We start from the raw sequence: 27,875 nt of genomic DNA, 5'->3' as shown, positions 1-27,875 counted from the left end.
GAACAGTCCCTGCACAAAATGACATTTAACGGAAATAACGTCATTTAAAGCTGCTTGCGGTTTTAATGTTATATCTGGTTCCTGCAATATGGTTGAAAATCATTGAGAAAAATGGCATGGGTAGCCCTCCCTGCCCATTACCAGCCCCTTTGGGTCTTGTACGCATATTAAGGGGAACCCCGTACCCATATTAAAAAAAGGAAATGTGTGTGGCCCCCAGGCCCTATATACTCAGAACAGCAGTATACAGGCGGTACAAACAAGACAGGGACTGTGTAGGTTTGTTGTGTTAAGTTGAATCTGTTTGTAATTTTCAACTGGTACATTTTTAAAGTGTAGCTCCAGTCAAAAAAAAATTTAAGCTTTTTGGAAACATAGGGAAGGGTTATCACCCCTGTATAATTTGTTTTGTCGTCCATCTTTTTTCATCTCACTTGCTGTTGTCTCCTTCCGTTTGCAAGTAGGAGATGTTTGTAAGTTGGATGTTTGAAAGTAGGGGCCTGCCCTATATGCTCTGCAGAAATGGCAGAACAAGGTGTTGGTTTTGCCACAACATTGTAAGCCCTCAAAGTGACTCTTGGTGGGCGCTGGTGCGCCCTGCTGTGAACGATTATATCAAGAATTGTAATTACATGCCATTGTTGAACAGTGGTAGAAAAATTGACCTTTGGTGGTTGTGGTGCTGGTGCCACAACACTATAAGTCCTCACAGTTACTCTGGGTGGGCACAGGAACGGGCCCTCCTGTGAAATATTATATCAAGAATTGTATTTACATGCCCCTGTTAAACAGGGGCAGAAAAATTGGGCCTTAGGCACTGTTGCTGGTGCCACCACACTGCAACCTCTCCCATATACTCTTGTTTTATTGCAGGAATTAGCCCTGCTGCAAAGCATTGCATTAAAAATTGAAATTAAACGCCCTGTTAAACAGGGGCAGAAAAATTGGGCTGATGGCATCACCCAGAAACAGAAATGTTCTTCCAACATATCATCGGAGGAGGAAGAGGATAGACAATCAACATAACAGGACAGTCACTCAGCATCAGCATAGGAAGTCTTGAAGGGATGTGATATTTCAAAAAAAATTATTCGGTTACATCAGCTTCAGGTGCTTGGTAGCTGTGGGTGATCCAAGACTGATTCATCTTGATGAAGGTCAGTCGATCAACTGATTCGGTAGACAGCCGCACCCTGTGATCGGTAACAAAGCCACCAGCAGCACTGAAGGTGCGTTCCGAAAGAACGCTGGATGCAGGACAGGCCAGTAGCTCAATTGCATACTGTGCAAGCTCTGGCCAGTGATCCATCCTCAAGACCCAGTAAGCCAGAGGATTTTCGGTGGGGAAGGTGTCCAAGTCTGACCTTGCCTATAGGTATTCCTGCACCGTGTAAATCAGACGCTGGCGATGGTTGCTGGAACCGATCATACCTTGGGGCTGCGGACTAAAAAATTGTCTGAAAGCATCAGTCAGACGGCCACCTTCTCCACCGCTCCTTCTGACCGATGCCTCAGCAACACGTTGTCCAGGGCCAGGAGCTTGTAACCTCCCAGTCTCTGGGAACGCGTTGCACAGACCTTTCTGCAAGGCCTCCCGGAGATGTCTCATCCTCTGCTCCCTCTGCGATGGCAAGATAAGGTCGGCAACCTTACCCTTGTACCGTGGATCAAGGAGAGTGGCCAGCCAGTAATGGTCCCTCTCCTTGATTCGAAGAATACGAGGATCCTTCCGCAGGCTTTGTAGGATCAGGGAGGCCATGCAGCGTAGGTTAGCTGAGGCATTCAGTCCGGAGTCCTCTGGGTCACTAAGGACAACATGATCCGCAGCTACCTCCTCCCAGCCACGTACAAGTCAACGTGTTTCTTGGGACTGTAAATCATCCCTACAAGACTGCTGCTGCTGCTGATGCTGAGTGCCAGCCTCCACCTCCATGCTGACACAATCATCCTCCTCCTCCTCCTCCTCTGCCTCCTCATCCTCTTCCTGTGTGATGGGTGGCACAGCAGGAACACTGTCTGGATAAAGGGGGCCTCAAGTGCCCTGTCCATTATTCCATGCAGCGTATGCTCCAAGCGGTGGACAAGAGGTACAGTGTCACTGATGCATGCACTGTCAATGCTCACCATCCTTGTGGCCTCCTCAAATGGTGACAGGACAGTGCATGCATCCCTGATCATGCCCCACTGGCGTGGTGAGAAAAATCCGAGCTCCCCTGACCCGGTCCTGGTGCCGTAGTCGCACAGGTACTCATTGATGGCCCTCTGCTGCGTGTGCAGCCGCTGCAGCATGGCCAACGTTGAGTTCCACCTGGTGGGCATGTCACATATAAGGCGGTTCTTGGGCAGGTTCAACTCCTTTTGGAGCTCAACCAGCCGAGCACAGGCATTAAATGATCAGCGGAAATGCACACAGACTTTCCTGGCCTGCTTCAGGACATCCTGTAAGCCGGGGTACCTGCCCAAGAACCGCTGCACCACTAGGTTAAGGACGTGAGCTACACAGGGCACATGGGTCAGTTGTCCCTGTCGGAGGGCGGAGAGGAGGTTGGTGCCATTGTCGCAAACCACCATTCCTGGCTTAAGCTGGTGTGGCGTCAACCACCTCTCGGCCTGCCCCTGCAGAGCTGACAAAACATCCGCCCCAGTGTGGCTCCTGTCCCCCAAACAAACCAGCGCAAGCACGGCATGGCATCGTTTTGCCTGCGTACTTGCGTAGCCCCTGGAACGCCTACGGAGCACCGCTGATTCTGAGGACAGAGCACTGGAAGAGGCCATGGAGGAAGAAGAAGAGGAGGAGGGGTGGAGGAGAGAGGTGTGTCACAACCAATAGTAGCATTTTGGAGGCGTGGTGGCGGAACAACCTCCAACACTACTGCACCTTGTCCTGCATCCTTCCCAGCTGCCAGAAGAGTGACCCAATGGGCCATGAAAAACAGGTAATGTCCCTGTCCATGCCTGCTGGACCATGAGTCAGCGGTAATATGCACCTTACCGCTGACTGCCCTGTCCAGCGAGGCAAGGACATTGCCTTCCACATGCCGGTAGAGAGCCGGAATCGCCTTCCGTGAGAAAAAGTGGCGTTTGGGGACCTGCCACTGAGGAACCACACATTGTACAAACTCACGGAAGGGGGCCGAGTCTACCAACTGAAAAGGCAGCAGTTGAAGTGCTAGCAATTTAGCCAAGCTAGCATTCAACCGCTGGGCATGTGGATGGCTGGGAGTGAACTTCTTTCGCCGGTCCAGCAGCTGGGGCAGGGACATTTGCCTGCTATAATCGGACGTGGGTGTACTGCTAGCAGAGTGCCCGGAAACACTTGGCTGTGACACCTAATTCTACACCTTCATTCCTCTCAGAGCAGGTCTCAGAGAGGACTGAATGTCTAGTGGGGTTGGAGATGCCAGCTGATGAGGAGCAAGGAGAGGGCCGCTTTGTTCTTTGGTGTGGGTCTTTGAGGTACGCTTGCCAACGAGCTGCATGGCAGGTCAACATATGTCTGTTCAAGCATGTGGTGCCCAAGCGGCTGATGTTTTGGCCACGCGAGATACGCTTGAGACATATGTTGCAAATAGCAGCGGTGCGATCTGATGCACTCGTCTCAAAAAAGGCCCACACCAAATAACTTTTAGAATAACGTGCAGAGGCAGCGCCCTGCACAGGCGGAGCTCTGCGGTGTGATTCAGTCAGTGTGCTGCCCCTAAGCTGGCCCCCGGAGGGCAATCCTGCCTCGTTGGACTTGTGCCTCCTCCTCCTCTCTCCTACCAGGCACCCACGTGGAGTCAGTGTCCTCATCATCCCCTCCCTCTTCATCGCTGTAGCAAACCTGGCAGTATGCTGCAGCTTGTGGAACATGACTGCCAGATTGCTGTGCTTCTTGAGCATCCCCTCTCTCTGCATTCACGCTACTGCCTTCCTCTAGCTGAGTGTCATCATCAGAGGCTACAAAACACTGGGCATCCTCCTGGAGCATGTACCCAACACTGTGCTCAAAGAGATCAGGAGACTCCTCAGGAGGACGTGGTGGGTCTAGGGAAGGAGTCACTGATGATGACATTGAGAGGAGGGAAGACGATGCGTTGGCAGCTGCTTTGCTAGTACCCTGAGACTGGGTGAGAGAGGATGAGGAGGATGAAGAGGGCTTGGTCATCCACTCTACCAAGTCGTTGTCATGTTGCGGTTCAACATGTCCAGCTGCCGAAAAGAAGGACAAGCGTGTCCCATGGCCACGTGCTGATGACAATGCACCGCGTCCACGACCAGCACTGTTGTCTCTAGACACAGAGCCTGCTTGCCCTCTTTTATCGGTTTGCGCCTGTCTGCCTCTCCTTGCTGGCCTTCCAGACATGGTAATGGCCTGAAGGGAGTTGGGTAAAAAAGCAGTTGGGTAGTGTATATTGTGCTAGAGGCACACAACACCCACTAACTCCTGCAGATGCCTTTATTATAGAACACCAGAGATAAAGGGGTATATACAGATGTATACTGTGCTGTGCTGGAGGCACACACAACTTCCAATAACTCCTGCAGATGGCAAGTGGGCTCAAATAGAGAAGAGCTATGTAGGTGGATATAGCGGTATGTACTGGGTACAGAGCACGCAGACAGCACGCACAAGCTCCTAACACTACTGACTGCAAGCTCTATTATAAAAGATAGATCACTAGCTATATAGGTGAGGTGAATATAGCGGTGTATACTGCGGTCAGGGCACGCAGACAACAACCACTACACAACAGCAATATCGAAAATCGGCCGAAAACGATCGGTGTGTACTGTGTTGAAGGTACACAGAACACCCACTGCTTCAGACGCCAACACACTACACAAGGCCGCCGCGCTGGCGGCCTTATATAGTGTGGGGCGTGCAATGCTGCCTGTGGCCAATCATGGCTCTCCTCGCTGCTGGCGCTGCGATTGGCCAAGCATGCGGGGTCACAGTGCATGCTTGGCCAATCATGAGCCAGCAATGCACTGCGCCATCGCAGTGCATTGTGGGCCGTGAGCGCCACACGAATTTGGCGCGAACGGACCAAAATGTTCGGACTTCGCCGAACGGACGAACAGCTGATGTTCGAGTCGAACGCATGGTCGACTCGAACACGAAGCTCATCCCTACTCTATATGTTCGTTAGTGATGTCCAAAATTCACATTAAGTGGGATTATTATTGTTTTCTATGGAATGACAAACATACTGTATGACTGGGTGGAATGCCCATAGAGTATAATGGGAAGCAAGATGTGACCTGGAGTCAGAACCATTGGTCATATCAGATCAATTTTTAGCAGACATACTCTCTATGTTCGTTAGTGATGTCCAAATTCGACATTAAAGCGGGAGTCCGCGTTTTTTTTTTTTTTAAAGCCAGCAGCTACAAATACTGCAGCTGCTGACTTTTAAAATAGTGACACTTACCTGTCCAGCGCGCCCGCGATGTCGGCACCCGAAGCCGATCTCTTGATCGTCTCTCGGGTGCTGCCGCCGCCATCTTGAGTATGGGAATCAGGAAGTGGAGTCTTTCGGCTTCATTTCCCGGTTCCCTACTGCGCATGCGCGAGTTGCGCTGCGCAATAAGGATGGACCCGCTGCCTCTGGGATCTGTGCGTTTCCCAGCAGGCAGCGGGGGACTTTCGGAAAGGGCGTAATCTACGCCCCTTTCCGCAGAGAGCTATCCCGGAAGTGGGTGCAGATACCTGTACTGTACAGGTACCTGCACCCCCTCCCCCCTGAAAGGTGCCAATTGTGGCGCCGGAAGGGGGGGGGGAGGATTCCAGTGAGCGGAAGGTCCACTTTAGGGTGGACCTCCGCTTTAAGCAGGATTATTATTGTTTTCTATGGAATGACAAACATATCACAGGGAGGAATGCCCATAGAGTATAATGGGAAGTAAAATCTAATCTCATTTGCAGGCAAATCTGAGAGACATAGCAATTTCACCTTTGCCACAGCTTGTCCTCAAGTAGAGTAGAAGATTGTAAGATTGGGATTATTTGGGATTACAGCTGTTTTCTATGGAATGACAGATAAATAATAGAAAGGAATGCCCATAGAGAATCATGAGGAGCAAGATGTGACCTGGAGTCAAAACCATTGGTCATATCAGATCAATCTTTAGCAGACGTACTCTCTATTTGCAGCAGTGATGTCCAAATTTGAAATTAAACAGGATTATTGTTTTTTTTTTTTCTCAAAAAATTATATTTTCGGTATAACAAGGTACAGAGAATTATAACCTCATTACAAACATTTCTCATAAAAAGAAAAAGAGGACGACAATCAGCTTGTTGTTTCTCAATTAACAAACATTTCAGATATAACATATAACCGATACGACGGAACTTATCTTATATAGAGTAAGATACAGTTACGAACCGTATATAGGTCTAACTAAAACCGAAGCATGAGCTCTAGTAGTATGTATATTAATATCGATATCTTGATTTACTGAAGTGGATATATTCCATGTAGAACATGGCTATATGAAGGGTATAGATGAGAGGGGGGGTCACAAAGAAATTTAGGGATTGGAATAGGGAATGCGACGGGGACATGGATAAATGCTCCGCCACTCGTCTCATAATATTGATCGACAAATTATGGAATCATGGGTATCATCTTGTTAAGACGTGAAAGGTATCAGAAGTTATGAATATATGCCAAGGAGTCCATTTCGAACCAAATTTAGCCGGCGTGTCTTTATTAATATGGATCAGTTTTTCCATATTTGCAATTTTGTCAACTCTGTGTAGCCATTGTTTAATAGAGGGAGCATTAGAAGACTTCCAGTAGATCGGAATGCACTGCTTGGCTGCGCTGATGAGATGTAGTGTTAGTGATTTTCGATATGAGGATTTCAGGGAGATATTATGATGTAAAAGATATTGGGCTGGAGTAAAGGGGATGTTTACGTTTGATATCTTGTGTATTAGTTCATGTATTTTTTGCCAAAAGGGTTGTATGGCTGGGCAGGACCACCACAGGTGCAGAAGAGTGCCGCGGTGGCTATGGCATCTCCAGCAAGTATCTGGAGTCTGAGGGTCCCAGGTGTGAAGTAAAGCTGGAGTTCGGTACCAACGACATTGAATTTTGAACCCGTTTTCCTGTGTGGAGACATTTAGCGTGCCTTTATGGATGTTGAGCAATATATTTTCCCATTCCTCGCAGGAGAAGGATATTTCTAGATCTTTTTCCCAAGCCTTACAGGCTAAAGAGTTCGTGGGGTTGTGTCCTTGAAACAGAAGAGAGTGTGTTAAGGAGATGAGATGGGTCATGGGTGTCGTGGAGGAGCAAAGCTTCTCAAATGGAGTCAGTGGTCTAGAATAATCTGAGTGTTGTGCAGAGTGTTTCAGGAAATGTTGAATTTGTTGGTAGGTCCACATGGGTATGGGTGGTGATCGCATAGCTAGAGCCAGTTGTCCAGCTGTGAGCATTCGTCCATTTTTGTAGAAGGATTTAACCAATACCGGTTCCTGTGTCCAGTGCTTAGTGAGAAAGGACTTGTGCATGCCTGGTGTAAAATTTGGATTCAGTTTCAGTGGAGTCAGGGGTCCTGATATAGAAGATATGTTATTTTGTATGCATGAAGTGTGGAAACATTGTATAGTAGGAGCGACAAGTGGATGAGATTTAACCGTGGGCATCAGATTAGAGAGCGTCTAATCCAGGGCAGGGATCGCAATGGAGCGACCATGAAGGAAGCTTCTAGAGCTACCCAATCTTTGAAAGGCGAATGAATGTTCCAATCTATTATCCTGGTTAAATGAGTAGCTTTATAATAATTACTGATGTCTGGAAGGCCTATTCCCCCTTTGTCTTTAGGAAGGGAAAGTTGGAGGAAACTGATTCTAGGTCTGCGCATATTCCACAGAAAGTTGGTGCAAGTCTGCTTGTAGGATTTAAAGAAGGCTAGAGGGAGTTTGATTGGCATGGCTTGTAGAAGATAAAGGATACGTGGTAAAATATTCATCTTTAAAATGGAGGCTCTACCAAACCAGGAGAAGAAGATCGGTTTATTCCACTTTTTTAGGTCTAATATAATTTTATGTAGGGTAGGTATATAATTTTTAGCGTATAGATCATCCAGGTTTTTTGTGATTTGGACGCCCAAGTATGTGATGGCCTCGTCAGTCCATTGGAAGGGGAAGTTAAGTTTACATTGTTCTACTTCTGTAGAAGGTAAAGATACATTGAGGGCGTAAGATTTCCTGAAGTTTATTTTAAGGTTGGAAAGGGTATTGAATAAACTAAATTATTTTAGTAAGGAGGGGATCGTTATGTGAGGGTTAGTGAGGAACATTAAAATATCATCTGCATACGCGGCAATTTTATATTCTTTCAGTGTGGAATGGACACCCTTGATGTCTGGGTTTTCTCGTAAACTGTTCAAAAAAGGTTCCAGGGTTAGGATGTATAGTATTGGGGACAGAGGGCAGCCTTGTCGGGCCCCGTTGTGTATGGAGAAGGCATCCGATAGGGTGTTGTTGACTCTAATCTTCGCTTTTGGGTGTATATATAATGAGTCCACGAATCTAAGTAATTGAGGTCCCAAGCCAATGGTCTGGAGAACACATTTCATGTAATCCCAAGCCACCCTATCGAATGCCTTCTCCGCGTCAAGTGAAAGGAAAAAGCCCCTCTGTCCAGTAGACGTGATCAGGTGATGGATATTGAAAGCTTTAAGCGTGTTGTCCTTTGCCTCTCGGCCAGGGACAAAGCCCACCTGGTCAGAAGAGATTAGTCTGGGAATGAGTGGGAGAAGTCTATTAGCAATAATTTTTGAGAATAGTTTCAAATCAACGTTAAGGAGGGAAATAGGTCTATAATCTTCAGTCTTGGTCGGGTCTTTGTCGCCTTTTGGTATCACTACTATGTGGGCTTCAAGCATGTCCTGATGGAGAGGCATAGTGTCAGATATGGAATCGAAGGCTCTTCTAAAGGGATCTTGAAGAACCTCTGAGAAGGTCTTATAGTAGACTGCGGGTAGGCCATCTGGGCCAGGGCTTTTGCCGCTCTTAGTTTGTTTAAGGGCATTTGTCCATTCTAGCTGAGAGATAGGATTATCCAGGTCTGACACTATGTCTGGGTTATCGAGATTGGGACAGAATTTTTCCAAGAAATCTATGATTTTACATTTCCTAAGAGGGTTAGTCGAGAGGGATGTGTCAGACCGGTTAATGCTATACAAGTTAGAATAGAAACATTCAAACTCCTTGGCTATGTCTCTGTTGGATGCGAGTTTTTTACCTGTGGGGGTATGTATGGCGTGAACAGTGTTTTTAGATTGTTTAGCCTTCAGAGCCTTGGCTAAAAGACGGCCGCTCTTATTGACGAATTCGTAGAATTGTCGTTGGGCAAGTATGTATTTCTTTTGGATAGATTTTCCTAATTCCTCTCTAATGGAGGTACGAACGAGTTGAAGATCATGTAGAGTATGGGAGGCTAGTGTGCGTTTGTGAGTCGCTTCGAGAACCTTGAGTTTCGCATATAAACCCGATAGGCGTTGTTTACGATCTCTTTTTAATTTGGCCGTGATAGATATTAGTTTCCCCCTTATCACACTTTTATGTGCGGCCCATTTGGGTAATAAAGGAGGTGTCTGGCGTGTTGTTGTTTGTGAAGTAGTCCTGAAGGCATTGTTGAATTTGTGATGTCAGTTCAGGATCGGTCAGTATGGTGGGGTCCAATTTCCATGTATGTGTACGGTCTTGAAATGCAGGCATCGTCAGTGTGATTGAAATGGGATGGTGGTCTGATAGTATCATAGGCTCTATCGTAGCAAACTGAAGATATGGAAGGTCAGACTGAGTCATCAGTAAGTAGTCGATTCTAGAGTACCGGTCGTGGGGATTAGAATAGAATGTATAGTCCCTCTCGGTCGGATGTAGGGTCCTCCAAGTGTCGTGAAGTAGAAGTTGTTGGAAAGATAGCTTGATCTGTTTAAGGGCTCTATATGGAAGATGTGAGGTACCTGTTGATGTATCCAAAAGAGGGTCTAAGGGGAGATTAAAATCGCCACCTAAGACCAGAATACCAGATTGAAAGGCCGCTAAATGTTCTGTGATTGATCTGAAGAAGGGGACCTGTGTCGTGTTAGGGCTATAGATGTTAGCTAGTGTGATGGGCTTGTTGTGCAGAACGCCCTTGATGAAAACAAATCTGCCCTGATCATCTATAGCGGAGTCAGTTAATTGAAAAGGAGTATGTTTGGCAACCAGAATGGAAACACCTTTCGTCTTGGAGTTTGGAGTAGTTGAATGGTAACCGTGTGGATAGTGGTAGTTGGCTAATTTGGGTGTAGCTTGAGAGCTAAAGTGAGTCTCCTGAACGAAGACCACGTCAGCTTTCAAAGATTTCATATGCGCTAAGAGGCGAGATCTTTTTTCTGGGGTGTTCAACCCTTTAGCGTTCAGAGAAACTATCTTTAGTGAATTAGAATTTGGCATCTTGGTATGTGTTCTGGGGTGCATATTGGGAAAGAAATGTGTAATATTGCAGAGATGTGTACGTCGAGTGGCGGAGCTCTAAGTAAAGAGGAGGAGGGGTATAAAAGGAAGAAGGTATAGGGGAGGGAGAGCAATGTTAAAGTGTAGTCAGATATATGAATGAGTAGGTATGGTAGCAATAGGTAGATTGATCAATAACGTGTGGGAAGGGAATCTCACTGGGGTCGGGAGGTACAGTTAAGGTATTCCCAACGTAAAACAAAACCAGTATAGGTCAGGAGAATCTCACAGAGATTTCCGATGTGGAGAGTGATTGGTGGCCGAAACAAGATGAATGCGATCTCGTGTTTCCTTGAGGTCAGAGAAGTGGGATTGGAGGATTCCAACTATAAGGGGTGGTCAAGTTGTATGGGGAGGAGATTAAAATAGTCATGTTTGAAAATGGTAGTGTATGAGGAGCAAGCTGGACCTAATTGGGGGGTCATATTTAAATGTTAATGGTAGGTAAGGGATTGATTATTATATATGTGTAAATATAGAACCTGAAAAAATAACATAGCATTATAGCGAATAGATGTCACCCATCGAATTATAAAATCTTAACAGAGTATCAGAGGAATCAAAAGAGTGTTATTGAAATGGATAATCGTGGCCTAGAAACAAAATCATAACAGAACGTTACGTCTACTGCTTATTCAGGATATTAGTCAGATTGATAACCATCTTAAAACAACCTAGGAGATTAGTGCTGTTATGTAATAAGTATAAAGATCACAGAGCTCTTAGAACTGCCACGTATTATAAAAAGGACTACTAAATAGACAAGAAGCAGTCACAGGAATAGATAAAGCGTATCTTTGGAGTCAAGTAGGAGCAGTGGTGAAGACAAACGGTATACTTAATATAAAGGGTATATACCCACAGATATATGAATGAGCAGATGGGTATAGTGTGTCTTCCCCCTCCTCTATGCCTGTTGTACTAAACTCGACTATAAGAGATAGTAATACTGAGAGAGGTCAGCATCTAAAGGCTAACAACCTAGAAATCAGGTATAAGCGAACAAACTTGCAGAACAGGTAAGCAAAAAGGCAATTTGATATAAAGTTCAGTGCAAATACCAGTACCGTGCTGTCTAAGCAGTAATCGGAGTTCCATCAAATGTCTTCCCCTCAGGGGTTACAAGAAGATGGCGAGTTGTGTCATCTTGAGGATAGTTTCTCCCCCTGAGAGGGCAGCGATAACTTGCCAGTGCATAAATGGAAAACAAACAAAAAAGAAAAAAAGAATGTAAAAAAAAAAAAAAAAAAAAAAAACTGTTCGTCTGAGCTGGAAGTGTTCTGCGTGTCATAGCAGTGAGCTGCCTTGTTGTCATAACGTTGGGGCATAGAGTTAATAGCTAGAGCCTGCGTTAGCTGCGTTGCTGCGTCTCTCCCAAGGAGTGGATTAAGCAGGCCCTAGAGCACAATCATTCGCGTAGTCAGTGTTAAGCTCAGAAGGGAAGGGGGAAGAGGGGGGTTTCAGTTGCAGAACCGCTCACGAGCCGGAACAGTGTAGCAATAGATAAATGAAGCTGTAGGTAATAAACTGGGTAAAGGCACACAAGCATCTTAAAAGTGAAAAAAGTTAAGATCTTCGTGGTTTCCTGTGATCAGGTGAGGCAGTGGGGCTGAGGTTTCTATAGTTGCCTCGAGCTTTTGGAGAAGATGGAGGGGGGTGAGCCCTCCTGCGTCTGTTGACATTGTAATTCCCAGCCTCTGATATTCCATCCATGGAATCTACTCTTCGTAATGTAGGCAAGCGAAAATCGCTGTACCAGTCAGGTACTTCCACAGGTGGTAGGTTAAGCGTACTGAAAAAATGTTCCAAGTCTTCTGGTACCCTGAGATTGACAGTATGGCCGTTATACGTGACAGAGAGACACAGAGGAAACTTCCATCTGTATGGGATGGCACGGCCCGCAGCACATCCAGTATAGGTCTCAACTCTCTTCTTCTCTGTAAAGTGATGGCTGATAGATCCTGGAAAATCTTTATTTCAGTACCTTGGTGATGTAGCCTTTCTCCATTTCTGGCCTTTCTCATAATCTCCTCTTTTAAAAGAAAGTCAGTGAGGCAACAGATAACATCCCTGGGGGGGTCGGTCTCTCTGCCCCTGGGTCTCAGGGCCCTGTGGATTCTTTCAAGAGTAATGGGTGTATCAGGGGGTCTTTCTAGTAGGCCATTAAATATGGCCGTAACAGAGCGGGATAGTTGGGACGGTTCAATAGACTCAGGTAAGCCTCTCACCCGTATATTATGTCTCCGTCCGCGGTTGTCAAGATCCTCTAAGTGGCGATTCATATCGCGGAGGTGAATCGCATGAGATTCGGACACTTGTTGAACTCTGCAGAGGGTGACATCATGGCGGGCTTGCGCCTCTTCTACCTCCTCTACCCTCAGGACCATGGTCTGGAAATCCGCACGCAGTTCAGAAACTGCCACCGATAGTGCCCCTTTGATGTCCGCTGTCATTGCCTTTAAGTCTGCTAGACTAAGTGCCTGTGGCGGCAGCGGGTCTAGCGATGCAGCTTGTGGGCTTCTGCTCCTGGATCTGTTAGATCCTCTTCTATGAGGGGACGCCTCGTGCGGAGCGGCCTGAGCGTCTGTCGCCTGTCCTCTAGGCCGTGCTCGGAAAATCTCCGGTATCTGTTGATTAGTGATGGACGAACTTCCGACGGGACGTTTCGCGAACGCGAAATGCGAACGGACCCAAACGTTCGCGAAACCGAACGTTCGCCGCGGGCCCCATTGACTTCAATGGGAGGCGAACTTTGCAAACCTTCATGTCGAATTTGCGGCCACGTGGTAATTATTAGGGGGTAAAACGTAGTCCCACCATCTGGACAATGACATAATACATGTATGAGGTGAATTTGGGATCGATAACTACAAGCATTTTTATTTTATTTGGGAAATTGTTCTAACAATTCAGGACTATGGAGCTAATGAAGGCAATGGAGGAGAGGGAAGGTCAGGGACCAGGGTAGGCAAAGAAGAGGGTGCAGGAGATGATCACCAGCAGCGTGACATACCGGAATGACACATGCACCGTGATAGAGGCATCTGACAGCAGCACCGTAATACAGAGCACTGACAGCAGCACCGTGACATACAGCGCTGACAGCAGCACCGTGACATACAGCGCTGACAGCAGCACCGTGACATACAGCGCTGACAGCAGCACCGTGACATACAGCGCTGACAGCAGCACCGTGACATACAGCGCTGACAGCAGCACCGTGACATACAGCGCTGACAGCAGCACCGTGACATACAGCGCTGACAGCAGCACCGTGACATACAGCGCTGACAGCAGCACCGTGACATACAGCGCTGACAGCAGCACCGTGACATACAGCGCTGACAGCAGCACCGTGACATACAGCGCTGACAGCAGCACCGTAAGCAGCCCCAGGAGGAAGTCAGCACAGCACAGGGATGGTGTGATCCCCTCATAATAAGAACCCCCAGGAGGAAGTCAGCACAGCACAGGGATAGTGTGATCCCTTCATAATAAGAACCCCCAGGAGGAAGTCAGCACAGCACAGGGATATCATAAGCAGCCCCAGTAGAAATATGACACCGCTCAACCTCTTCAAAGAGGAGGGTAGGGGCATATAGTACGGTGTGCTTTTTTGGGTCAAGGAAGTGAGCCAAATGAATTAAGAAGGTCTGTGTGCTTGATTAAAAAAATAGTTTATAGACATATACATGGTCTACTGGTCACATGTGTTGAATTCCTCCGAGATCCATGCCTCATTCATTTTTAGAAATGTGAGGTAGTTAACACTGTGGTGAGCTAGGCGAGTACGCTTATCGGTCACAATCCCCCCTGCTGCGCTGAACGTCCTTTCGGACAGGACACTGGATGAGGGGCAAGCCAACAGTTCGATTGCAAATTGGGCAAGCTCTGGCCAGAGGTCAAGCCTGCCCACCCAGTAGTCTAGGGGTTCATCACTCCTCAGAGCGTCCACATCGGCCGTTAACCCAATGTAGTCGGACACCTGACGGTCTAGGCGTTCCCTGATGCTGGATCCGGATGACACCTGTCGATGGGTCGGCTGAAAGAATGACCTCATATCCGAAGTCACCAACACATCTTCAAACCGGCCTCTTCTTGCAGGCGCTGTTGGATTGGTACCCGCAAATCCTTCTCTGGGAGTGGGAATTGCTCCTCTGCCAGCGCACGCAAAAGCAGAATGCAGCATTTCTCGAAGCAAGGCCTGGAAGTGCTGCATTCTGACAGCCCTCTGCGACGGCGGTAACATTTCCGCCATTTTGTGTTTGTACCGGGGGGTCTAAGTACGTTGCCACCCAGTACTGGTCCTTGACCCTCATGCTTTTTATACGGGGGTCCCTATTAAAACACTGGAGCATGAAGACCCCCATTTGCACTAAAGTGGAAGCGGTGTGGTGGCCTGGCTCCTGCTCATCATCCAGGATAATGTCGTCCTCTTCATTCTCCTCTCCCCATCCTCGCACAACAGGGATCCCAGAAAGGTTTAAAGCATGCTCTTCTTGCTCCTGCTCATCCGCCCCGGCACCATCCTCCTCTGACTCCTCATCAGACTCCTGTTGTTGACTTGTCTCAGATAGAGTAGCCCCCCCTGGGAATTCATCCAGCATTGCGACTTCCTCATCTTCCCGCTCCTGCTCCTCCACAGCCTGATCAATGACACGACGCAATGCACGCTCCAGAAAGAAGGCATAAGGTACCATGTCACTGATGGCGCCATGGCTGCGACTGACCAGTTTGGTGATCTCCTCAAATGGCCGCAGAAGTCTGCATGTGTCGCGCATGAGCAGCCACTGGCGCGGTGAAAAAAAACCCAGCTCCCCAGAACCGTTTCTTTCGCAGAGTTCATACAGGTAGACGTTAACTGCACGTTTCTGCTGGAGCAGCCTATCAAGCATATAGAAGGTTGAGTTCCATCGCGTCGGGCAATCGCAAATAAGACGTCTGACCGGCAGATGGTGTCGCCGCTGAATGTCAGCAAGGCGAGCCATGGCCGTGTAAGATCTTCTGAAATGGGCCGAGATTTTCCTTGCCTGCCGCAAGATGTCCTGGACCCCAGGGTATTTGACAAGGAATCGCTGCACGACCAAGTTTAAGACGTGTGCCATGCACGGCACGTGCGTGATTTTGCCCTGTTTCAATGCGCTAAGCAGATTGGCACCGTTGTCACACACCACTTTACCAACTGTCAAATTGAGCGGTGTTAGCCACTCATCTGCCTGTGAACGCAAAGCTGAAAGGAGTGCCGGGCCAGTGTGGCTCTTTGCTTCCAGGCACAACAGACGCAGCACGGCATGGCAACGTCTCACCTGGCATGTGGAATAGGTTCTGGGGAGCTTGGGCGGTGCAGTGGAAGAGACGCTAGCAGCGGAAAAGGAGGAGGCAGCTGAGGAGGAGAGGGAGGAGGATGGAGTAGGAGGAGGAGAAGAAGAGTCAGGCCTGCATGCAATCCGTGGCGGTAAAACCAAATCTACACGGGTGCCACGGGTTACATGCTTGACGGCCGTCAGAAGGTTCACCCAGTGGGCAGTAAAACTGATATACCTTCCCTGCCCGTGTTTGCTAGACCACGTGTCTGTGGTCAGATGTATCTTGGCACCGACACTGTGTGCCAGAGATACATTCACTTGCCGCTGAACATGGCCATATAGCTCTGGGATGCCCTTCTCTGAGAAATACTTCCTTCCTGGGACCTTCCATTGTGGTGTTCCAATGGCCACAAATTTGCGAAAGGCCTCCGAGTCCACCAGTTTATATGGCAGTAGTTGGCGGGCTATGAGTTCTGACAAGCCAGCCGCCAACCGTTGGGCAAGAGGGTTATCCGGCGTCATAATTTTTTTACGCTCAAACATTAGGCCCACGGAAGCCTGCCTTTTTGCAGAAAAATGTGAGCTTGGCGTGATGGAAGGTGGAGTGGAGGACAATTGTGAGGAGAGAGGAGAAGGAGAAGTAGAAGACGAGGCTGGACGGTGAGAGCCTGCAGTGTGGCTTTGTGTGTTCCGTTGCTCCCACTGGGCTCGGTGATGGCTGCTCATGTGCCTTCTTAAGGCGGTCGTCCCTAGGTGAGTATTGGGCTTACCGCGACTAACGCGTTGACTGCAAAGATTGCAGATGGCAACGCTATTGTCAGCAGCGGACACGTTAAAAAAAGCCCACACTGCGGAGCCATGTGCCGGTGTCCTGGGAGCGCCAGATGTGACCGTACATGGTCGATGACTCGCTCCTGATACATTTGCAGTCTGCTTTGTCCCTGCTGTGCAATGTAAGTCATTGCTGCTTCTCCTCCCTATCTGCTGGTCCATATCTCCCTCTGAACTCCCCTCCTCTTCCTCTCTTGTGGGCACCCACGTGACATCACTAGACACGTCATCATCAACGTCACCTTCCCCACCGCTATAAGTAGAGATCTCGGAGTAGGCAGCAACACCGGGGACCAACCTCCTCCTTGGGCTGATCTGGGTACTGGCGTCAGACTGCTGAGTAGCGCTTGTTGCTACCTCCTCTTCCTGATCCAATACCAAGAGTGGCTGCGCATCAGAAATGTCCTCTTGATATGGATCGGAAAATAATTCCAGTGACTCAAGCGGAAGGTATGTGGTGGTGGTGGTGGTGGTCGTGTTGTTGGTGGTAGTGTCTTTGGGGGTGCACATAGCAGAGAGTGAAGAAGAGGGTGCAGATCGAGAGGATGAGGAGGGTGCAGAAGAGTAAGGCTGAGCGAGCCACTCAACCAAGTCTGGTGCATCCTTTAAAGTAATTGAACGCACCTTCTGCAACTTCCCACTTTGGCTCAAGCCTGTTGCTCCTGCCCTACCCCTACCACCCCTGCGGAAGGGCCTGCCTCTTCCTCTGCCTGTCATTTTTTAAATGACCCTGTGACAAAACTCTTAGTCCCTATACCGATGAAGGACTGCTGCAGTATAGGGCAGCGGTCAGCAGTGGTGCACGTCAACCCTATCTATTGTGGACCGATAGCGGTCCTTACAGAACAGCAGACTGTACCGCACTCAAGCCTATGTACCGTAGCACCCTATACCAAGTTACCAGTCCTTATAAGAACTTTTGTGGACCAAGCAGGTTGTGTATTAGTGTTTAGCAGACTGTACGTCAGTCCCTATACCGCTGAAGGACTGCTGCAGTATAGGGCAGCGGTCAGCAGTGGTGCACGTCAACCCTATCTATTGTGGACCGATAGCGGTCCTTACAGAACAGCAGACTGTACCGCACTCAAGCCTATGTACCGTAGCACCCTATACCAAGTTACCAGTCCTTATAAGAACTTTTGTGGAACAAGCAGGTTGTGTGTTAGTGATTAGCAGACTGTACGTCAGTCCCTATACCGCTGAAGGACTGCTGCAGTATAGGTGAGCGGTCAGCAGTGGTGCACGTCAACCCTATCTATTGTGGACCGATAGCGGTCCTTACAGAACAGCAGACTGTACCGCACTCAAGCCTATGTACCGTAGCACCCTATACCAAGTTACCAGTCCTTATAAGAACTTTTGTGGACCAAGCAGGTTGTGTATTAGTGTTTAGCAGACTGTACGTCAGTCCCTATACCGCTGAAGGACTGCTGCAGTATAGGGCAGCGGTCAGCAGTGGTGCACGTCAACCCTATCTATTGTGGACCGATAGCGGTCCTTACAGAACAGCAGACTGTACCGCACTCAAGCCTATGTACCGTAGCACCCTATACCAAGTTACCAGTCCTTATAAGAACTTTTGTGGAACAAGCAGGTTGTGTGTTAGTGATTAGCAGACTGTACGTCAGTCCCTATACCGCTGAAGGACTGCTGCAGTATAGGTGAGCGGTCAGCAGTGGTGCACGTCAACCCTATCTATTGTGGACCGATAGCGGTCCTTACAGAACAGCAGACTGTACCGCACTCAAGCCTATGTACCGTAGCACCCTATACCAAGTTACCAGTCCTTATAAGAACTTTTGTGGACCAAGCAGGTTGTGTATTAGTGTTTAGCAGACTGTACGTCAGTCCCTATACCGCTGAAGGACTGCTGCAGTATAGGGCAGCGGTCAGCAGTGGTGCACGTCAACCCTATCTATTGTGGACCGATAGCGGTCCTTACAGAACAGCAGACTGTACCGCACTCAAGCCTATGTACCGTAGCACCCTATACCAAGTTACCAGTCCTTATAAGAACTTTTGTGGAACAAGCAGGTTGTGTGTTAGTGATTAGCAGACTGTACGTCAGTCCCTATACCGCTGAAGGACTGCTGCAGTATAGGTGAGCGGTCAGCAGTGGTGCACGTCAACCCTATCTATTGTGGACCTATAGCGGTCCTTACAGAACAGCAGACTGTACCGCACTCAAGCCTATGTACCGTAGCACCCTATACCAAGTTACCAGTCCTTATAAGAACTTTTGTGGACCAAGCAGGTTGTGTATTAGTGTTTAGCAGACTGTACGTCAGTCCCTATACCGCTGAAGGACTGCTGCAGTATAGGGCAGCGGTCAGCAGTGGTGCACGTCAACCCTATCTATTGTGGACCGATAGCGGTCCTTACAGAACAGCAGACTGTACCGCACTCAAGCCTATGTACCGTAGCACCCTATACCAAGTTACCAGTCCTTATAAGAACTTTTGTGGAACAAGCAGGTTGTGTGTTAGTGATTAGCAGACTGTACGTCAGTCCCTATACCGCTGAAGGACTGCTGCAGTATAGGTGAGCGGTCAGCAGTGGTGCACGTCAACCCTATCTATTGTGGACCGATAGCGGTCCTTACAGAACAGCAGACTGTACCGCACTCAAGCCTATGTACCGTAGCACCCTATACCAAGTTACCAGTCCTTATAAGAACTTTTGTGGACCAAGCAGGTTGTGTATTAGTGTTTAGCAGACTGTACGTCAGTCCCTATACCGCTGAAGGACTGCTGCAGTATAGGGCAGCGGTCAGCAGTGGTGCACGTCAACCCTATCTATTGTGGACCGATAGCGGTCCTTACAGAACAGCAGACTGTACCGCACTCAAGCCTATGTACCGTAGCACCCTATACCAAGTTACCAGTCCTTATAAGAACTTTTGTGGAACAAGCAGGTTGTGTGTTAGTGATTAGCAGACTGTACGTCAGTCCCTATACCGCTGAAGGACTGCTGCAGTATAGGTGAGCGGTCAGCAGTGGTGCACGTCAACCCTATCTATTGTGGACCGATAGCGGTCCTTACAGAACAGCAGACTGTACCGCACTCAAGCCTATGTACCGTAGCACCCTATACCAAGTTACCAGTCCTTATAAGAACTTTTGTGGAACAAGTGAGTTGTGAATGTTTAGCAGACTGCAGCAGAAGGGCAGCAGTCAAGTATAATATCCTTTCTATATTTGGAAGAAAGAATATTATACATGTACAAGCCTATTACTGTACCACTGATACCAGTCCTGAAAAGAACCTTTGTGGAACTAATAATAACAGCAAGTCTTTAAAATTACCCTCACTGCCTGACAACACTGCTTCCTTCCTGTCCCTATACAAATTGGCAAAAAAAGAGAACGATTAGTGGTTACTGGAACAGCTCTTTTGTGGACCTTGATAGTAACAGCTAATGATGATGATGATGATGATGATGATGAAAGACTAATCTGGCTGTCCCTGTAGCATACACCGTCCTTTCCCTTTCTCTAAACTAACAAAAGACACTCAGGCTGCTGCAAGAATCAGCAGCACAGCAAACCTATCAACACCTAACACCTATACCAGTCCTGAAAAGAACTTTTGTGTACCAAATAGCTAGTGGTTTATCTCTCCCTACTCCACACAGGAACCTGTCCCTATCGTAACAGAAGAAAGAATGTAAAATGGCCACCGGATCGGGTGTATTTATAGGTTAGGGGGAATGTACAAGTGTCCATGTGCTGTCATGTCTCAATTGGCTGTCCTGTATCACATGATAAACGTGTCACCAAAGGTTAAAGTTCTTGTATACATTAAACACGTAAGTCCGCCGCGGCGAACGACGGAAAAAGGCGTTCGAACGTGCGGACCGCGAATGTCGGAAATTCGCCGCGAAACGACCGCCGGGCGAACCGTTCGGCCATCACTACTGTTGATTGCTATGGGTGTCCTGGCTCCTGGAAGAGCGGGAGGACATCCCAGATGGATTCTGCGGCGTGCTCCCCATTTTAGTCGTATGAGAGGTATCCGAATGTGTAAAAGCAGGACCTCTGGGAGTGAGCTCAGCAACTAGCGTCCATCTTCCTCGGACATCAAGCCACGCCCCCCCATTATTGTTTTATATGGAATGAAAAGACATATGACAGAGTGGAATGCCCATAGAGTATAATGGGAAGTAAAATATAAACTCATTTGCAGGCAAATCTGAGTGACATAGCAATGTATCCTTTACCACAGCTGTTCCTCAAGTAGAGTAGCAGATTGTAAGATTGGGATTATTTGGGATTACAGCTGTTTTCTATGGAATGACAAACATATGACAGAATGGAATGCCCATAGAGTATAATGGGAAGGAAGATGTGACCCGGAGTCAAAACTATTGGTCATATCAGATCGATCTTTAACAGACATACTCACCATGTCCAGTGGTGATGCCCAAAATTCACATTAAGTGGGATTATTATTGGTTTCTATAGAATGACATACATATCACAGAGTGCAATGCCCATAAAGTATAATTGGAAGTAAAATATAATCTCATTTGCAGGCAAATTGAGAGACATAGCAATTTCACCTTTCCCACAACTGTTCCTCAAGTAGAGTAGAAGATTGTAAGATTGGGATTATTTGGGATTACAGCTGTTTTCTATGCAATGACATACATATGACAGAGTGGAATGCCCATAGAGTATCATGGGGAGCAAGATGTGACCTAGAGTCAGAGCCATTGGTCATATCAGATCATTCTTTAGCAGACATACTCTCTATGTCCAGTGGTGATGTCCAAAATTCACATTAAGTGGGATTATTATTGTTTTCTATGGAATGACAAACATATCACAGAATGGAATGCCCATAGAGTATAATAGGAAGCAAGATGTGACCTGGAGTCAAAACCATTGGTCATATCAGATCATTCTTACTCACCACCAGTTGCCCCACCCAACCCCTACCATGCCGCACCCCTAATTCTAACTTCATAAATGATCTCATGAAATGACACTTAGTCCCTGTACACACGGTCGGACATTCGGACAACCAAATCCATTGGATTTTGTCCGACGGATTTTGTCCGAAACTGCATACACACGGTCGGAAAATACGATTGTACATAACGGGATGACGTTATTTCATTACGACGGGACTACGTTCAGGCTAGTAGCCAATAGCTTTGGTCTAGGAATTTGATCTGAGCATGCGTGGCACTTTGTCCGTCAGAGTAGGCTACACATGATTGGAGAATGTCCGATCAGAGCATTTTGTCGGAAAATTTTACCAGCAAGTTGGAAAAGTTGGTCCATCAGATATTCAGACGGAAACAGTCCGATGGAGACCACACACAATCGGAATATCCGACAAAACGGTCCGATAGGACACATTCCGTCGGAATCTCCGACCGTGTGTACAAGGGCTTACATGTTTTATGCAGAATTAAGTTATAAAAAATATTAACAAAACTATATCCATGCCCACCAATGCAGCCTGCCTGTGTCCGCCAATGCAGCCCGTGTCCCCAGCCTACCTGTGCAGGAGAAGAGAGAGGAGCGCCGTCCCCCACATGAGCAAAGCACGGTAACATAGCAGCTTTTATTTCATTAGCTGTGTGTTCCCCGCTATGCCCCCTCACATACAACCCTTCCTTTGTCCAGGGAACTTTTTTTTTTTTTTTTGAAAATATTTTTATTGATTTTAAGACAGACAAACAGACATTCAACAGGTAACAGTGACATGCCACATTATTAGGACTAGACCCACGCAGGGGCCAGCTAGTTGCTTCCAACATAATAAATCTACCGCTGTAGCACGTCCACAAACAAACAACAATTAACTTAGTGCTTGGTTGGCTCCCACTCGATGAAGATACTTAAGGACCAAATTTCTCAGTCGGGCCGCAAGGGACAGTAGAAAAAGTGATCTAGACCCACAGTAGTGGCTATACCATATAAAAGTATACAAAGAAGTAGAGCAATACTAGGCACCCCCTACAACAAGAATCCCATCCACCCATAGAATGGCAACACTTACATGTTCAATCTGTGGTCGCTGTGGAGGCCTCAGCCAGCCATCTGGCCCACACTCTCATGTATTTTTTGGGACATCCCCTATTCTGGTATGTTTCCTTATAATGTGGTAGTACTTTATTGACATGAGTTTTCCACAACAGCATTGACGGCGGGGCCTGCCTTTTCCAGCATAAAGTGATCATTTTCCTGGCATAAAAAAGTAGGAGTCCTATCAAAGTTCTGTCCGCTATCCTGGGGGCCAACCCCTCTACCAATCCCAGAAGGCATATCCGCGGGGTTTGGGCTACATCTATTCCCACCACTTCTTGTATTACAGATAGCACCTGTGACCAGTAGCCTTGTATTGCCGGGCAGGACCAGAAGATGTGTATGAAATCACCCGGATCCCCAGTACATCTCCAACATTCCGAGGACAGGGAGGTTCTCATTTTATGTAATCTATATGGGGTAATATATGCCCGGTGTAGTATTTTGTATTGTATGAGACGGTCTCGAAGTGAGACCAGGATTGTGAAGGGAAAGTCCCACATGTCCTCCCAGTCCTCGGAATCCAGATCCGGAATGTCCTGAGTCCATCTTTGATGGAGCTTTGACAGATCTGGAGAGGAGACCCTAATGAGGTGCGCATAAAGGACCGAAGTCGGTTTCCTGGCGCATTCAGACCTTGTAACCTTTTCCAGAGCGGACTGCACTATTTGCGTGGCATTGGGTAACACTTGAGCTTTAAAAGCATGAGATAGCTGCATATATCGGAATACATGCGAGGGGGGTATATTGTTGCGAGATACCAAATAATTAAAGGGGTGTATAGTTGTGCCGGTGGTGAGGTCAGACATGAGTTTAATACCACATTTGGCCCAAACTTTGGGGTCTGGTAGCGAGTAGAGATGGGGTAAGGTAGGATTGTTCCATAGGGGGGCGTGCGGGGAGATCGCAGTCCGTGGAAACCCTTCCAGTCCCAGTCCCGCCCTCCAGGCCCTTAAAGTCGTGTGCATGGAGGGTGTCAGGTCGTAGGGGGCTTTGGGGCCCCGCAGGGGTAAATGTGTTAAGGCCTCCACGGAGCGGACCACCGCAGCCTCCAGAACCGCCGCAGGGTTGGATGCGTCTGGTACCATCCACCAGACTACCGTGACTAACTGCGCTGCCAGAAAATATTTCTGGCATTCAGGAAACGCCAACCCCCCCCCCCCCCCCGCAGCACTGGACGCATCAACGTGGATAGTTTAAATCTATGGGGGCCGGGGCCCCAGAGGAAAGAGGAGAACATGCGGTTCAATTTTGTAAAAAAAGAGGAAGGTATCCATTGTGGGGAGTTACGGAATAGGTAGGTAAATTTAGGTATGATCTTCATCTTAATTAGGTTAATGCGGCCTAAGAGGGATAGAGGAAGGTTTTCCTAGGTTTTCAACCTGGCCTTAACTCCTTGGATCACCGGATCTAGGTTAAGGGGGATAAAGCTGGATGCAGCTCTTGAGACCCTCACCCCCAGGTACACCATGTCTTCTACCCATTGCAGTTGGAGATCTGGCGGGGCTAGCCGTTTTGCCTCAGGGTCAATAGCAAGCAACTGGGACTTCGTCCAGTTCACCCGCAGTCCCGTTATTTTGGAGAAGTCAGTCAGAACTGGCAGTGCTCCTCCAAGGGAAGGGCCCGCGTCATTCAGAAAGAGTAGGAGATCGTCAGCGTAGAGTGCTACCCTCTCCTCCAGCCATGCTATTTTTAGCCCTTTTATGTGGGGCGAGACCCGCAGTGCCTCCGCCACCGGTTCCATAGCAATGGCGAATAGTGCTGGAGAGAGAGGGCAGCCCTGCCTGGTACCCCTGGACAGCTGGAAGGGAGCCGAGACATCCCCCGCCAGTCTGATGGCCGCCTTCGGGGATTTGTATAGGGCCTGTAGCCACCCAATAAAAACCAACGGAAATCCCATCCTCCGCAGAATTTCCCAAAGATAAGGCCACTCGATTGAATCGAATGCCTTTTCGATATCAAAGGAGGCAACCGTTCTAGTGCCCACATTATCATGTATGGCATGCAGATTGGTGAATAGTCTGCGGAGGTTGATATCCGTCGATTTCTGGGCCATGAATCCAGTCTGGTCAGGGTCTATAATGGAGGGTAGAAGGGGGTTAAGTCTAACGGTGATCAATTTAGATAAAATTTTGAAGTCAGTGTTGAGAAGAGCAATGGGTCTATAGGAGGCGCACTGTTTGGGATCTTTATTGGGCTTAAGAATTAGAATATTATGAGCATCTGCCATGGAGGGTGGGAGTGCTCCCCCCTCCAGACACTGGGTATACAGGTCAGCCAGCAGAGGGGCCAGCAGATCCGCGTGGGATCGATAGAACTCGACAGGCAGACCGTCAGGGCCTGGGGCCCTCCCAGCCGCCAACGAGTTAATAACCACATGTACTTCCTCTGCAGTAATGGGCCTGACCAGACGGGACCTCTCCTCATCCGAGAGCCACCCCAAAGCCAGGGGGTCTAGGAGAGGCGCCATCTCGCCCGGATCCACAACAGGAGGGAGCGTGGTACTGTATAGTGTCTGATAGAAGGCGCAAAACTCTCTTAGGATACCCTCCCGGGATGTAATAGATTCCCCAGTAGGAGAAACTAATTCGGGGATCAGGGTCATAGGGGTATCGTGGTGAGACATCATTGCCAGTAACCTACCATTTCTATCCCCCTGCTCAAAAAACCTTTGTTTAGTGTGAAATACCTCCAAACGGGTGACCTCAGAGAGGTGGAGGTGAAGATTCCTTTTGGTGGACTGTAGCCACTCAAAATTGGAAATCGAGGGGTCAGACCCATAAACAGTGGATGCCTCCCTGATCTCCCCCTCCAACTGGGTTGTAGTGGCCTGTTGATTCACCTTTACTGCCTTAATTTCTGACATATAGTGCCCTCTAGTGAATGCCTTGAAGGCATCCCAAACTGTGGGAGGAGAGGATGACCCCGCGTTATGTTCCCAATATTCTCGCAGTATTTGTGGGATTCGCCCCGCTATCTCTTCATGGGAGATCCAATGGACCCCCGAGGCGCCACAGGGAGCCGCTGCGCCTCTCCGTCGTCCGCATAGTAATCTTGAGGGGGGAATGGTCAGACAGCCCACTAGGCAGGTATGTCGCCTCTACTACGTCTGATAACATAAGTTGATTTGCAAACGCATAATCAATTCTTTTTTTTAAAGTTTAAACGTTTTTATTTTATTTGCTTTATATTCAAGTTTACAAATATTGCCACATAGTAATCACATACATTAATTCCCCTTACAAACAAATTACCCTTGTCCCCCCATCCCATCCTCCCTCCCCCTGTCAACCCTCTCCCCCTCCCATTCCCTCCGCCAATAATATTCCATTCACAATTTATACAAAAGAAAAAAATAACATCAAACTTAACCAAATTACACATTCCCTTCTCCCATCCCCCTCCCCACCTCTCATTCATACCCACCTTCATCCATCACTCTCGTAACTTACTCACCCTTTACACACCCCACTTTCCCCATATTTTAACAAACTTCCCATAATTACCTCTTTTCCTATATATGTATTCCTCCTTTTTTATGTTATCTTTCACCCTTTCCATCCATTCCTTTACTGTAGGCGCTTCCCTCCTCTGCCATTTACACGCAATTAATTTCCTCCCCTGAAAAAGGCATCTAATGACTGCTGTATGGATATCCCTTCGTACCGCCTCTTCTTCTATCAATCCCATTATACATATTTTTGCTTCTACTTCTAGTGATAACCCAAACACTTTATTAATTTCCCCTATTATTCCTACCCAATATCTATATAATTTTGGGCATCGCCAGATCATATGTATTAAATCTCCTCTTCGGTCCCCACATCTTTGGCATTCTGCATCCTGTCTACACCCAAATCTATACAATTTAAGAGGAGTGTAATATACCCTATGGATTAAATACATTTGAGATATGCTGTTTGATGGAGATAAAGAAACTTTCGCCCCCAATGCCAGAGCCTTTTCCCACTGTTCTACCGATATTGGGCCCACCTCTCTTTCCCATTTTGCTTTTTTTTCCTCCTCTATTACCCCTTCTTGTTCTGTTCCCTTTAGGTACCTATAGATCTCTGAAATACCTCCTTTCGATATATTATGACTTATAATTCTCCTGAGTACAGGCATTTTACTCCATTCCAACTTCCTGTTTCTGAATTGGGCCTCTAGCGCATGTTTGATTTGTATATAATTAAGGAGGTAATAAACCGGTAACCCATATTCATCCCTTAGTTCCTGAAATGTTTTCAATCTCCCGTCCTTATATAATTGTACTAAGAAATGTATGCCGCTCCGATCCCATTCTACTAATCTCCCCATTTTCTTAATTTCCCCTAGATTTTTATTTTCCCATATTGGTGAGAATTCTGTATATCCTCTATACCCCAATATTACTTTTACCTCCTCCCAACACTTTACCATCAGTTGGACTGTGGGGCAGTTGGTCCTAAATGAGTCGGCTTCCACGGCTTCCGCGACCGTATTATGTGGAGTATCCCTCCCCAGGGGTCCAGCCCCGCTTCCTGTCACTGCCACCAGGTTACCTCCCCTCATATACTGTAATTGGGCAGCCAGAAAGTAGTATCTCATATTAGGTAGTGCCATCCCACCCATTTCCCTTGGTCTCTGTAGTACTTGTAAGCTAATTCTTGCCACATTGTTCTTCCATATCACCTCTCTAAACAAACTTTCCATTTTTTTAAACCAATATTTTGGAATCCAAACCGGTGAGTTTTGTATAACATAATATTTGAGGCATCCACACCATCTTAATTAAGTTGCACCTACCAGCTACTGACAAGGGGAGGTTCTTCCATATTCTAATTTTACGTTTTAATTTTGACATAAGTGGGACTAAGTTCCCTGCTATATACTGCCTTGGGTCTGCCGTCATATTCACTCCCAAGTACTTCATTTGTTTAACTATTTCTATTTGGAATACCTGTACTGGCAGTGGAATATCGAGGGGATCCACTGGTAGGAGGGCAGATTTTTCCCAGTTAATTTCAAGTCCGGAGAAATACCCAAATTCTTTTATCAGGGTCATTGCCGCCACTAATGAAGGCCCCGTGTCCGCTAATAACAGCAATACATCGTCTGCATACAAGGCAACCTTTTCCTCCTCATTCCCTCTTTTAAACCCCCGAATATCCTTCGCCTCTCTCAAGGCTATTGCCAGAGGCTCCATCGAGAGGGCGAAAA

General features: G+C 47.6%; 1 long non-coding RNA gene across 1 annotated transcript in view; it reads right to left on the bottom strand.

Moving 5' to 3' along the window:
- LOC143942149 (uncharacterized) overlaps nucleotides 1-12,232 on the bottom strand; it is a 70,739-nt gene extending 58,507 nt beyond the window's left edge. Inside the window, exon 1 of the long non-coding RNA XR_013264717.1 lies at nucleotides 11,569-12,232. This is a non-coding gene — a long non-coding RNA (uncharacterized LOC143942149). The remainder of the gene's footprint in view (nucleotides 1-11,568) is intronic.
- Between the last annotated feature and the right edge of the window lie 15,643 nt (nucleotides 12,233-27,875).

The sequence above is a fragment of the Lithobates pipiens genome, unplaced genomic scaffold (assembly GCF_037356315.1).
Source record: "Lithobates pipiens isolate NorthernLeopardFrog02 unplaced genomic scaffold, aLitPip1_a1.2 Scaffold_30, whole genome shotgun sequence".
Lineage (NCBI taxonomy): Eukaryota > Metazoa > Chordata > Amphibia > Anura > Ranidae > Lithobates > Lithobates pipiens.
This window is presented reverse-complemented; position numbering and strand designations above follow the sequence as displayed.